Source organism: Ochotona princeps, chromosome 22 (assembly GCF_030435755.1).
Source record: "Ochotona princeps isolate mOchPri1 chromosome 22, mOchPri1.hap1, whole genome shotgun sequence".
NCBI classification, from domain to species: Eukaryota; Metazoa; Chordata; class Mammalia; order Lagomorpha; family Ochotonidae; genus Ochotona; species Ochotona princeps.
This window is the reverse complement of record NC_080853.1, coordinates 7,537,561-7,548,157: the sequence shown is the minus strand read 5'-3', so window position 1 is coordinate 7,548,157 and position 10,597 is coordinate 7,537,561.

The window sequence follows — 10,597 nt, the reverse complement described above, 5'->3', positions numbered from 1 at the left end:
CAAGTGCAGCTCCCTTCCAGAATTTCAGAAGTTCGAAAGTTCCTTCTGGAAAGATAAGGTCTTATTTTCTGAGAGTATGATCCCTGAGGGCCGCTGTCTCCAGCAAGCAGTTCTTATCTTGGTTCTGGTGTAGGCTACATTCCACTTACGGAAGTGCGGATGCCCTTGATTGGCCCATCTCCAAGGTCGTTCCCGCCTGTCCACTCCATCACTCTGAGGAAAATGCAACTTTGAAGTGGAGACTTAGGGCTACTCCCCGACCTTAGGCCCATCATGGCGTCAGTCCTGTTCTTTATGCAGCAAAGCCAAGCAACGATTACAGAAGCCAAATATAGCGGTTATGCTAACAGTTAAGAAATTCCCTTATCACTTCTGTTGTTAAGAGTAAATCCCTGCCTCCCAGCCTTGCACCCCCAGCTCCACAGTAGTGGTGTCAGGTACAGTGGTCCTGAGGCAAGGATGCCCTCGTCCTGTCCAGGAACTCCCAGCAGGGAGGCCTGTGAGATGAGTGGTGGTCAATGGAAGGGAGGGGAAGGAGTTGAGGTCAGAAAGGTGAGGGGGCAGGTGGGGCAGGGCTTTGAGGACAAGCAGGGCTGGAGTTTACCCTAAATGCCTGGGAAGTCCCTTCTTTAGAGGATGCTAAGTGGGTGAGTGATGGGATCTGACTCATATTTAAAAAAATAATAGGAAGATTTCATTTTTAGTTGGTAAAGGATTCTCACACATTTGAAAATGAAGCTCCTGGTGGGAATTTCCGCCCCCTGCGTCAGCCCCGGGCATGCCCTCTCTGCCCACCCAAGCAGCCCCTGGCAGGCGCCACCTGTGTGCTTTCAGGGTTCATGTGCAGGTGCAACATGTCCTGTGCCTTTTATACAAGAGTTACGCAAACTGTTCTGCTCCTATCTGGTTTTTTTAAATAAATATACATATTTTTATTTATTTAAAAGGATTACAGAGAGAGGGAGGGAGGAAAGCAGAAAGAGAGAGATCTTCCATCTGCTGGTTCACTGCCCAAATGCCTACAACAGCCAGGGCTGGGCCAGAACAGAGTCCTGAACTCCACCCAGGTCTCCTCATGTGTGTGGGAGGTACCCGAGCACTTGAGCTGTATGTCACCTGCTGCTTCCCAGGGCACATTTTGTTTATCCAGTTGGTTGATGGGCGCTCAAATTTTCCCACTTTTTAAAAAGGTGTACTTATTACTATTTTTTTTTTTTGAAAGGCTGAGGAGAGGAGAGAGGGAGAGAGAGATGGAGTGTGGAAAAGAAGGAGGGGAGGAGAGAGAGAGAAGAGGGGAAGAGGAGAGATGATCTTCATTTGTTAATTTTACTCCCCAAATGGCTGGATCAGGCTGAAACCAGGAGCCTGGAACTCCAACCCAGTCTCCCACATGAATGACGGGGACCTTAGCACTTGAGCCATCATCCACTGCCATTCCCAGGCACACCAGCAGGGAGCTAGATGGGACATGCAGCAGTCAGAACTCAAAACCAGCACTCCAGCATGGGATGGCGGCATCGCAAGGGGCGGCATAGCCTGCTGTGCCATGACACTAGCCGCAGAAGTTTCTGCTTTTGGTGAGGTCTCACCTCCTTTTTCCTTTGGTTGCTTTTGCTGCAGGTCTTTGTCTCCGTCTTCTGTTTTATGACCATGTCGTATTCTGTGATGGTCATGATCATTTCATTGCCTATCTGTAACAAATGTTCAGCATTTTGTCCTTGTGATAGACGCTGACTTGAATGATAGCTAGGTGGTAACTGCTAGTGGAGTTGGAGATTAACTTGTAACCCACCAGCTGCCCTGAAAAGTACTCCTTTCTCATAGCCTTATGGACCAGTGTAAGCTGCTGCAAAAGTAACAGTGGGGCAGGCAGGCATCAGGCCTGGGAGTTAGGAAACTGCTTGGGATGCCAACTTGCTGTTTGGGAGGGCCTGGGTTTCCGTTTCAGCCTCGCTCCCAATTCCAGCTTCCTGCCAGTGCTCACCTTGGTAGTAGCAGGTATGGTTCCACGGCTTGCAGCGGAACCCTGATGGAGTGCCAGGCTCCTGGTTTGGACTTGGCTCAGTCCCTGCAGTTGTTGGTATTTGGGATTTGAATCAGAGGGTGGGAATTCCCTCTCTCCCTCCCTCTCAAAATAAATAAATGTTAAAAATAAGAAAAAAGACCGGTATTGTGGCCTAGGGGCCAAAGCTGCTGCCTGTAACCTTGGCATTTCTTACAGGTGTCACCGGTTCATATCCCGGCTGCTCCCCTTCTGATTCAGCTCCCTGCTAATGGCCAGAGAAAGCAACAGGAGGTGGCCCAAGTGCTCAGGACTGCCCTACGCCCAGAGGCCAGTGAGCTGGACAGAGCAGGTACAGGACACTTATCCTAGCAAGGGAGGAAGGTTCAGTCGAGGAGTTCTGGTCAGAACTTGAATGTTGACCCGGTGTAAATGGCTGCACATGAAGAGTGAGTTCACAGGCCAGAGGGAGGAGGTGACTGCTCAGGTGGGAGGGGGTGTGGGATGTCATCCTCGGTCATAGGTGTGCTTTCAAGATGAGGAGCTGGGCCCTGTGCCATGGCCTAGCGGCTAAAGTCCTCGCCTTGAACGTGTCAGGATCCCATATGGACACTGGTTCTAATCCCAGCAGCCCTGCTTCCCATCCAGCTCCCTACCTGTGGCCTGGGAAAGCAGTCGAGGACGGCCCAAAGCCTTGGGACCCTGCACTCACGTGGGAGACCTGGAAGAGCTCCAGGCTCCTGGCTCAGTTTTGGTCATTGTGGCCACTTGGGCGTGGGGTGTGCCAGCCAGGTCTGTCCACCAGGGCTCAGAGCTGGAGCCGCCCTTTTTGCCCTGCCCAGGGCGGGGACAGTATCCTCACTTCGGTTGCTTCTCCTGGAAAGTAGCTGGGGGTGGGTGGGATGGGATGGGCACAACCATGGCTTTATGACCTTGGGGTTTGGCTGCTTCTGACTCAGACACGGGTAGCTCCCAGGGATTGCGGGTCACAGGCCCGCACGGCTGTTGGCACTCTGGCCCCTGGCTGCCTCCTCTGGCCGGCTCCCAGGACTGAATGAGGGCGAGACTGTGCTGAGTCACTGCTTCCTGGGAGCAGGTGCAAGATGTGGCTCAGTTAAAAGCAGCTGCTGTTTCTCTTTCTCTTTCTCCCCTTCCTTGCTTTTCCATTGTTTGTCATTGTGGTAAGAGACATACCACTAAAGTGTCCCCATGGTTGTTCAGTGAGCAGATGAGGAGCCCCCAGAGGTTTCAGGATCATTGTTTTGGGGGTGAGGTGGGATCTCCATCTTCATTCCAAGTGCCGCCCACACCAAGAGGAGGATTCAAAGCAGAGACATCCGCACAGAGGGACCTCCAGGCCTGGTACAGTGAAAGAGGGGCCCTACCCACACTGTCCGTCTCTTCCATGCTACTGATTTGGAGCACGGAACAGTTTAGGGTGTGGGAAGCTTTTGGAATATTCATGGAGCCTCCATGTAGAGTTTAACTTCCACATGGCTGTGTTGGCATCTCCTCCTCTGTGTCTTGGGTGACACACAGGTGCATCATGGGAAAGTGGGCATCTGTAATGCACACATAAGGGGGTGGAGTTTCTGGTTCACCTGTTCCTCCAAGGCCTTCCTGCCTGGCTTCCCGTCTCATCATCACCATCCTCTGTCACAACAGGTTTTCTTTTGTAAAACTGCAAACCTGTTCCCGCTAAACCAGAATACTGCGTGCATTTTTCCCAGGGCCAGGCAAGCACGCTCTTACCAGCTCTCTGCATTTCTCTTCATCACTGGCTTCTTCCATTGGCAAAGCATTTTTGCAGTTCCTGTGTAATGTGGCGGGTGCCCCAACTTCAAGGTTGGACACTGTTTCAATGTGTGGCTCTTTAATATTCTGCTAAACCATTCATCCATCAATAGACCAGTTACTTCCACATTGGATCTGTTGTTCATAATTTTAAGAATTATTTGTGGCCCAGCGCAGTGGCCTAGTGGCTAAAGTCCTTGCCTTGAACGTGCCGGGATCCCATATGGGTGCCAGTTCTATCCCAGCAGCTCCAATTCCCATCCAGCTCCCTGCTTGTGGCCTGGGAAAGCAGTCAAGGATGGCCCAAAGCCTTGGGACCTGCACCCACGTGGGAGACACGGAAAAGGTTCCTGGTTCCCACCATCGGATTGGCACAGCACCGGCCATTGAGACTCACTTGGGGAGTGAATCATCGGACGGAAGATCTTCCTCTCTGTCTCTACTCCTTTCTGTATATCTGACTTTGTAATAAAAAATAAATAAATCTTAAAAAAAGAGAATGTATTTGTTTGAAAAGCAGACTTACCAGGCCTGGTGTGTTGGTTCAGTGGCTAGATCCTCCCCTTGCAGGATCTCATGTGAGCGCCAGTTCATGTCCGAGATGCTCCACTTCCCATCCAGCTCCCTGCCTGTGGCCTGGGAAAGCAGTGTAGGATGGCCCAAAGGCTTGGGACCCTGCACCTGCATGGGAGACCTGAAAGAAACTCCTGGCATCGGATTAGCCCATTGTGGCCACTTTGGGATGTGTGAGCCAGCAGATGCAAGATCTTTCTCTTTCTCCTTCTCTCTGTAACTCTGCGTTTCCAATAAAAATAAATCTTTTTTTTTTTTTTTAAAAAAGAAGAGTTACAGAGTGGAAGAAACACACACACACTTTTAAAAACATATTTATTTTTTTGCAAAGTCAGATATACAGAGAGGAGGAGAGACAGGAAGATCTTCCATCTGATGATCGACTCCCCAAGTGACCACAAAGGTCGGTGCTGACCTGATCTGAAGCCAGGAGCCAGGAACTTCTTCCAAGTCTCCCACGTGAGTGCAGGGTCCCAAGGCTTTGGGCCATCCTCGACTGCTTTCCCAGGCCACAAGCAGGGAGCTGGATGGGAATTGGAGCTGCTGGGATTAGAACCAGTGTCCATATGGATCCTGGTGCGTTCAAGGCGAGGGCTTTAGCCGCTAGGCCACCGCGCAGGGCCCACACAAACACACTCTTGCATGTGCTGGTTCACTTCTGAAATGGCCACAGCAGCTGGGGCTGTGTCAGGCCAAAGTCATGGGCTAAGAGCTTTGTCCAGGATGCCCATGTGGATGGCAGGGACCCCAGCACTTGAGCCATCATCTGCTGCTTTCTCAGGCGTGTTATCAGGAAGCTGGATTGTAAGTAGAGCAGCTGAAAGTCAAGCTAGTGCTCACATGGGATGCTGGGGTCACAGGTAGTGTCTTTACCCTCTGTTGTATACCACGAGCCACAAACGTAGGCATGCACATTTGAGATTCTTTCCATTCTGTTGGGATACCACAGAACCGCTGTATCACCTGCGGATTCTGTGTTTTCATGTTTTGAGGATCTGCCTTACTATTTTACATACCGAGTATCATTTTACATTCTGGTCACCAATCTCTGTACATCTTTACCAACATTTACTATTTTCTGTTTGTTTAAAAATAATATGCACTTGTTTATTTCAGAGGCAGAGTGACTGAGAGAAAGGGAGAGATGGAGACAGAGGAAGAGCGATCTCCCGTCTGCTGGTTCACTCCCCAAGTCCCTCAGCTACTGGGGGTGGGTAAGGCTGAAGCTGGGAGCTGCACACACAGTCCACTTCTCCTTGTGGGCAATAGGGACCCAGTGGCTTGAGGCATTGTTGATACCTGTTGGGATATTGCAGGCGTCTCAGGCAGCACTTACCAGATATCTCCCCAGCTTGTATCTTGTGTGTGTGTGCATGTGTGTGTGAGAGAGAGAGAGATGGAAAGAGGGAGAGAGAGAGAGATGGAAAAAGAGAGGGGGGGTAGATCTTGAGGGCTTTTTTCTAACCTGTGAGATCCTGTCATCTCCGTTCAGAAATAATTGGACTTCTCTCTTCCTCGTTTGGGTTACTTAACTGCTCTGGCTGGAACTTGACAAGAACCAGGCATGTTGAACGGTGGGCTGCCCTAGTGCCTTGCCTTAGAAGAAACACATTTAATCTTTCTCTGCTGAGGGGCTGAGGGTGATGTAACAGCTGTGGGGTTTTAATACATGGTTGTTATTAGGCTGAGGGTGATTTTCATTCACTCCTAGTTCATTGAGCTTTTGCATTTGGTCATGAAAGGATCTTGCGTTTTGTTTAGTTCTGCTTTCGCATCCATCGCAACAGTCACGTGGTTCGTCTCTTTGTTCTGGGAACCTGATGCGTGGTGTTGCCTGATTGTCATCTGCTGAGACATTCATGTTCTCCAACAAGAAGCTGTTTGTTCATGGTGCACACTCCTTTTCATATGCTGTTGAATACAGTTCCCTGGGCTGTTAAAAATTTTATTTATTTATATTTTCATTTTATTTGAAAGATAGAGTGAGGGTGGAGGAGAGAGATTTTTTTTTTTCATCTTTTGATTCATTCTCCCAATGCCAAGCACCTGCAGGGTGGGTCCTGGCTGCAGTGGGAGCCCAGCATTTGGTCCAGGTCTCTGCCGGGGCAGCAGGGGCTTGAGTTACTTTGAGTCAGGCCCTGCCATCCCTGGGGTCTGCACAGCAGAGGAGCAGGGATACAGCCCGTGCTGTTAGACATGGCATCCGAAGTGGTCACTTCTCTGCTGAGCTAAACCCCTTTCCGGTTCATGAGTATCTACTGAGGAGTTCTGCATCCATGTTCTGTTTTATAAATAAGGACATGGAGGGGCCTAGCATTGTGGCCCAGTGGCAAAGCTGTCACCTGAGGTGTTGTTATGCCTTATGGGTGCTGGTTCGAGTCCTGGCTACTCCACTTCCAATCCAGCTCCCTGCTAATGGCCTAGCAGAGAATGGCTCAAGTGCTTGGGTCCTTATACTCACTTGGGAGACCTGGACAAAGCTCCTGCCTGCCAGCTTCAGATTGGCCCAGTTCTGGTTGCTGTGGCAGATGGAAGATTTCTCTCTCTGTAAATCTGTCTCTCAGATAGATCTAAGAAAAAAGCAAGGAAACAGTTTCAGCCAGGATTGTAGCACTGAGCTGGGAAAGGCAGAATCGGATGTTGTCCCCCACACAGTAGGTGCTCCGCAGACACGGAATGGTAGAGAATGGGTAACAGTGTGGCAACATTTTGGGAAGTGATTAGACACTAAGGTGTACTTAACCTGCTGTTGGGCCGGATGTGCAGGGTGGCCATCAGGAATTCTCTGCTGACACCTGCTGGCAGATGTGGACACTGCGGTTAGCTCCACTAGGTTTGGGGAATTTTTCCAGGGCAGCAATGGGGGTAGTTTGGGAAGCCCCAGAGCAGGGAGGGATTTGGAAGGACAGTGAAGGTCAGGAGGTGGCCTTCAGCAGAGGCTGAGAGCCCAGACCTGGGGCTGCCACTGTGGTGAAGCGGGTTAAGCCACTGGTTGTGATCCCTGGCATTCCATATGAGTGCCAGTTGGAATAGTGACTGATCTATTTCTTTTTCTTTTTTTTTTTAAAGATTTATTAATTTTTTATTACAGCCAGATATACACAGAGGAGGAGAGACAGAGAGGAAGATCTTCCGTCCGATGATTCACTCCCCAAGTGAGCCGCAACGGGCCGGTGCTGCGCCGATCCGAAGCTGGAAACCTGGAACCTCTTCCGGGTCTCCCACGCGGGTGCAGGGTCCCAAAGCTTTGGGCCGTCCTCAACTGCTTTCCCAGGCCACAAGCAGGGAGCTGGATGGGAAGTGGAGCTGCCAGGATTAGAACCGGCGCCCATATGGGATCCCGGGGCTTTCAAGGCGAGGACTTTAGGTGCTAGGCCACTGCGCCGGGCCCGTGACTGCTCTATTTCTGATCCAGCCCCCTGCTAATGCACCTGGGAGAGCAATGAATGACCCACGGAGGAGACCTGGATGAAGCCCCTGGCTCCTGGTTTTGGTTTTGCCGGGACCTACCTGTTGCAATCATTTGGGGAGTGAACCAGTGGATGGAAGATCTCTTTGTCAATTTCCCTTGCATTTAAATAATTTTTAAAAACATTTTATTTTGTTTTATAATATGGTTCCATAAGTTCTGGGGTTGCCTGTGCCCTTCCCTAAGGTCCCTCCTCCCTGCATGATTTCCCCTCTAGTTTTACAATGGATGTCCTTCATGAACAGTCACAAGTCCATCGTGTTGTTATGGAAGCGTTTCCCGACAAAGTAGGCATAGACATTGTCAGGGAGTCCATCAGCTTACTGTCAGGATAGTTTCATTTCTTTCACTGGGAGTCCGGCTGCTGTGGCCACTTGACAAGTGAACCTGTGGATGGAAATCTCTCTAACTCTACCTGTCAGGTGTATAAAATGCACCTTTCCTGAAGTGAGTGAGTGAACGGGCTGTGGCAGAGTATTTGAGTAGTTACAATATCTCTCCATAGATATTTATTTATTATAAAGAGAAAGACAATAACTTGTTTTTTTCCCTGTAATTGCAAAGTGCTGGAAATGAAAGTAAGGTTTGAAATTTAGAAACAGAATGGGCAACAAGGATGGGAACCTTTTTTTTTTTTTTTTTTTTTTTTTTTTTTAGGATTTATCTATTTATTTGAAAGTCAGAGAAGAGGATGGACAGAGATCACCGGCTGGTTCACCCCTCAGATGGCTGCAGTGGCTGGAGCTGGGCCTGGCTTAAGTCAGCAGCTTCTTTTTTTTTTTCCTAAAGATTTATTTATTTTTATTGGAAAGTTAGATATACAGAGAGGAGGAGAGACAGAGAGGAAGATCTTCCATCCAATGGTTCACTCCCCAAGCGACCACAATGGCTGGAGCTGTGCCAATCTGAGGCCAGGAGCCTGGCACTTCTTCCGGGTCTCCTGCATGGGTACAGGGTCCCAAGGCTTTGGGCTATCCTCCACTGCTTTCCCAGGCCACAAGCAGGGATCTGGATGGGAAGCGGGGCTGCCGGGATTAGAACCAGCACCCATATGGGATCCTGGCGCATGCAAGGCAAAGACTTAACCACTACACTATCGCGCCGGGCCCCAAGTCAGCAGCTTCTTTTGCATCTCCCACTTGGACATCTTCTGCTGTCTCCCAGGCCACCTTGCAACGTGTCACCTGTGAGGGCTTTACTGGTAGAAAAAACTAGGCTTGGGGCCCTGTGCCCCCAGCTTCCCTACCTGCCTCCACTTCCTGCTGCAGGAACAGAGGTGTAGGTGGGAGGCTGCGCTCTACTGCCCCTGGTGGCAATCCTGGGAGGTGTGACGTGGCATGTGGAGGGCGGCAGGCCAGTGCGATCCCACTGTGCGTGGGGCAGAGATAGCCTGGATTAGGTTGACTCTGAGGGGTCCCAGGGGTGGGGGGCAGGCAAAGTAATGGAAACTGACCCCATTCAGGCCATTTCCTGGGGATGGGGAGAAAGGATGTGAGGGTGGGGATGGCTTCAGCCAAAGTGTGGAGGCTGGACTATGCTGTGTAGAGCTCGCCAGATTCAAACAATTCACTAGATGAGCACTTAGAAACACTGATTATATATATATATATATATATATATATATATATATATATATATATATATATATATATATATATATATAAAATATATAAATATATATATAAATAAAAATATATAAATATAAATAATATATAATATAAATAATATATAACTAATATATATTATATAATATATAAATAAATAATATAAATAATATATAAATAAATATAAATAATATATAATATATATGAAATAATATATAATAATATAACAATATAAATAATATATAAATATATAAATAATATTTTAATTATATAATTAAATATATATATATATATTTTTTAATTGGAAAGTTAGATATACAGAGAGGAGGAGAAACAGAGAGGAAGATCTTTCGTCCGATGGTTCACTCCCCAAGCAGCTTGCAATGGCTGGAGCTGTGCTGATCCGAAGCCAGGAGACAGGAACTTCCTCCAATGAGACACGGCCTGGCCCAAGCTGGCCTTTGTGCAATCAAGGACTGAGCTTGGTGATCATGCTGGAGGTGCACTGCTCATTCGTGGTCGCCAGCCCAGGAGCTGAACTAATTTGAAATCGGTAAAGGCTGGGTCCGGCAGCGTGGCCTAGTGGCTAAGGTCCTCGCCTTGAACATACCAGGATCTAATTCCGGTGGCTCCACTTCCCATCCAGCTCCCTGCTTGTGGCCTGGGAAAGCAGTTGAGGACGGCCCAATGCTTTGGGACCCTGCACCCATGTGGGAGACCTGGAGGAAGTTCCTGGCTCCTGGCTTCGGATTGGCACAGCACCAGCCGTTGTGCTCACTTGGGGAGTGAATCATCCTTTGATTTCATCCACTGATTCACTCCCCAGTTGTCTGCAACAGTCAGGGCTGGAGCAGGCCAAAGCCAGAACTTCCACCGGCATCTCCCATGTGGGTGGCCGGCACCCCATTGCTACCTCCCAGGGTATACACTGGCAGGAAACTGGATTGGGAGCAAAGCAGGAAGCTGAACCTTGACTCTTGATATGGGATAGGGGAATCTAAACAGAAACCATGAGCCCAACATCCACCCTGTAAAACAGTTGTGGCAAAAAGAACATCAGATTTGCCATATTAGCCATTTAAAGTTATTTATTTGAGAGGAAGAGAGAGAACTCTTTTTTACTGGATCGCTCACCAGATGCCTACAGCCATGTGG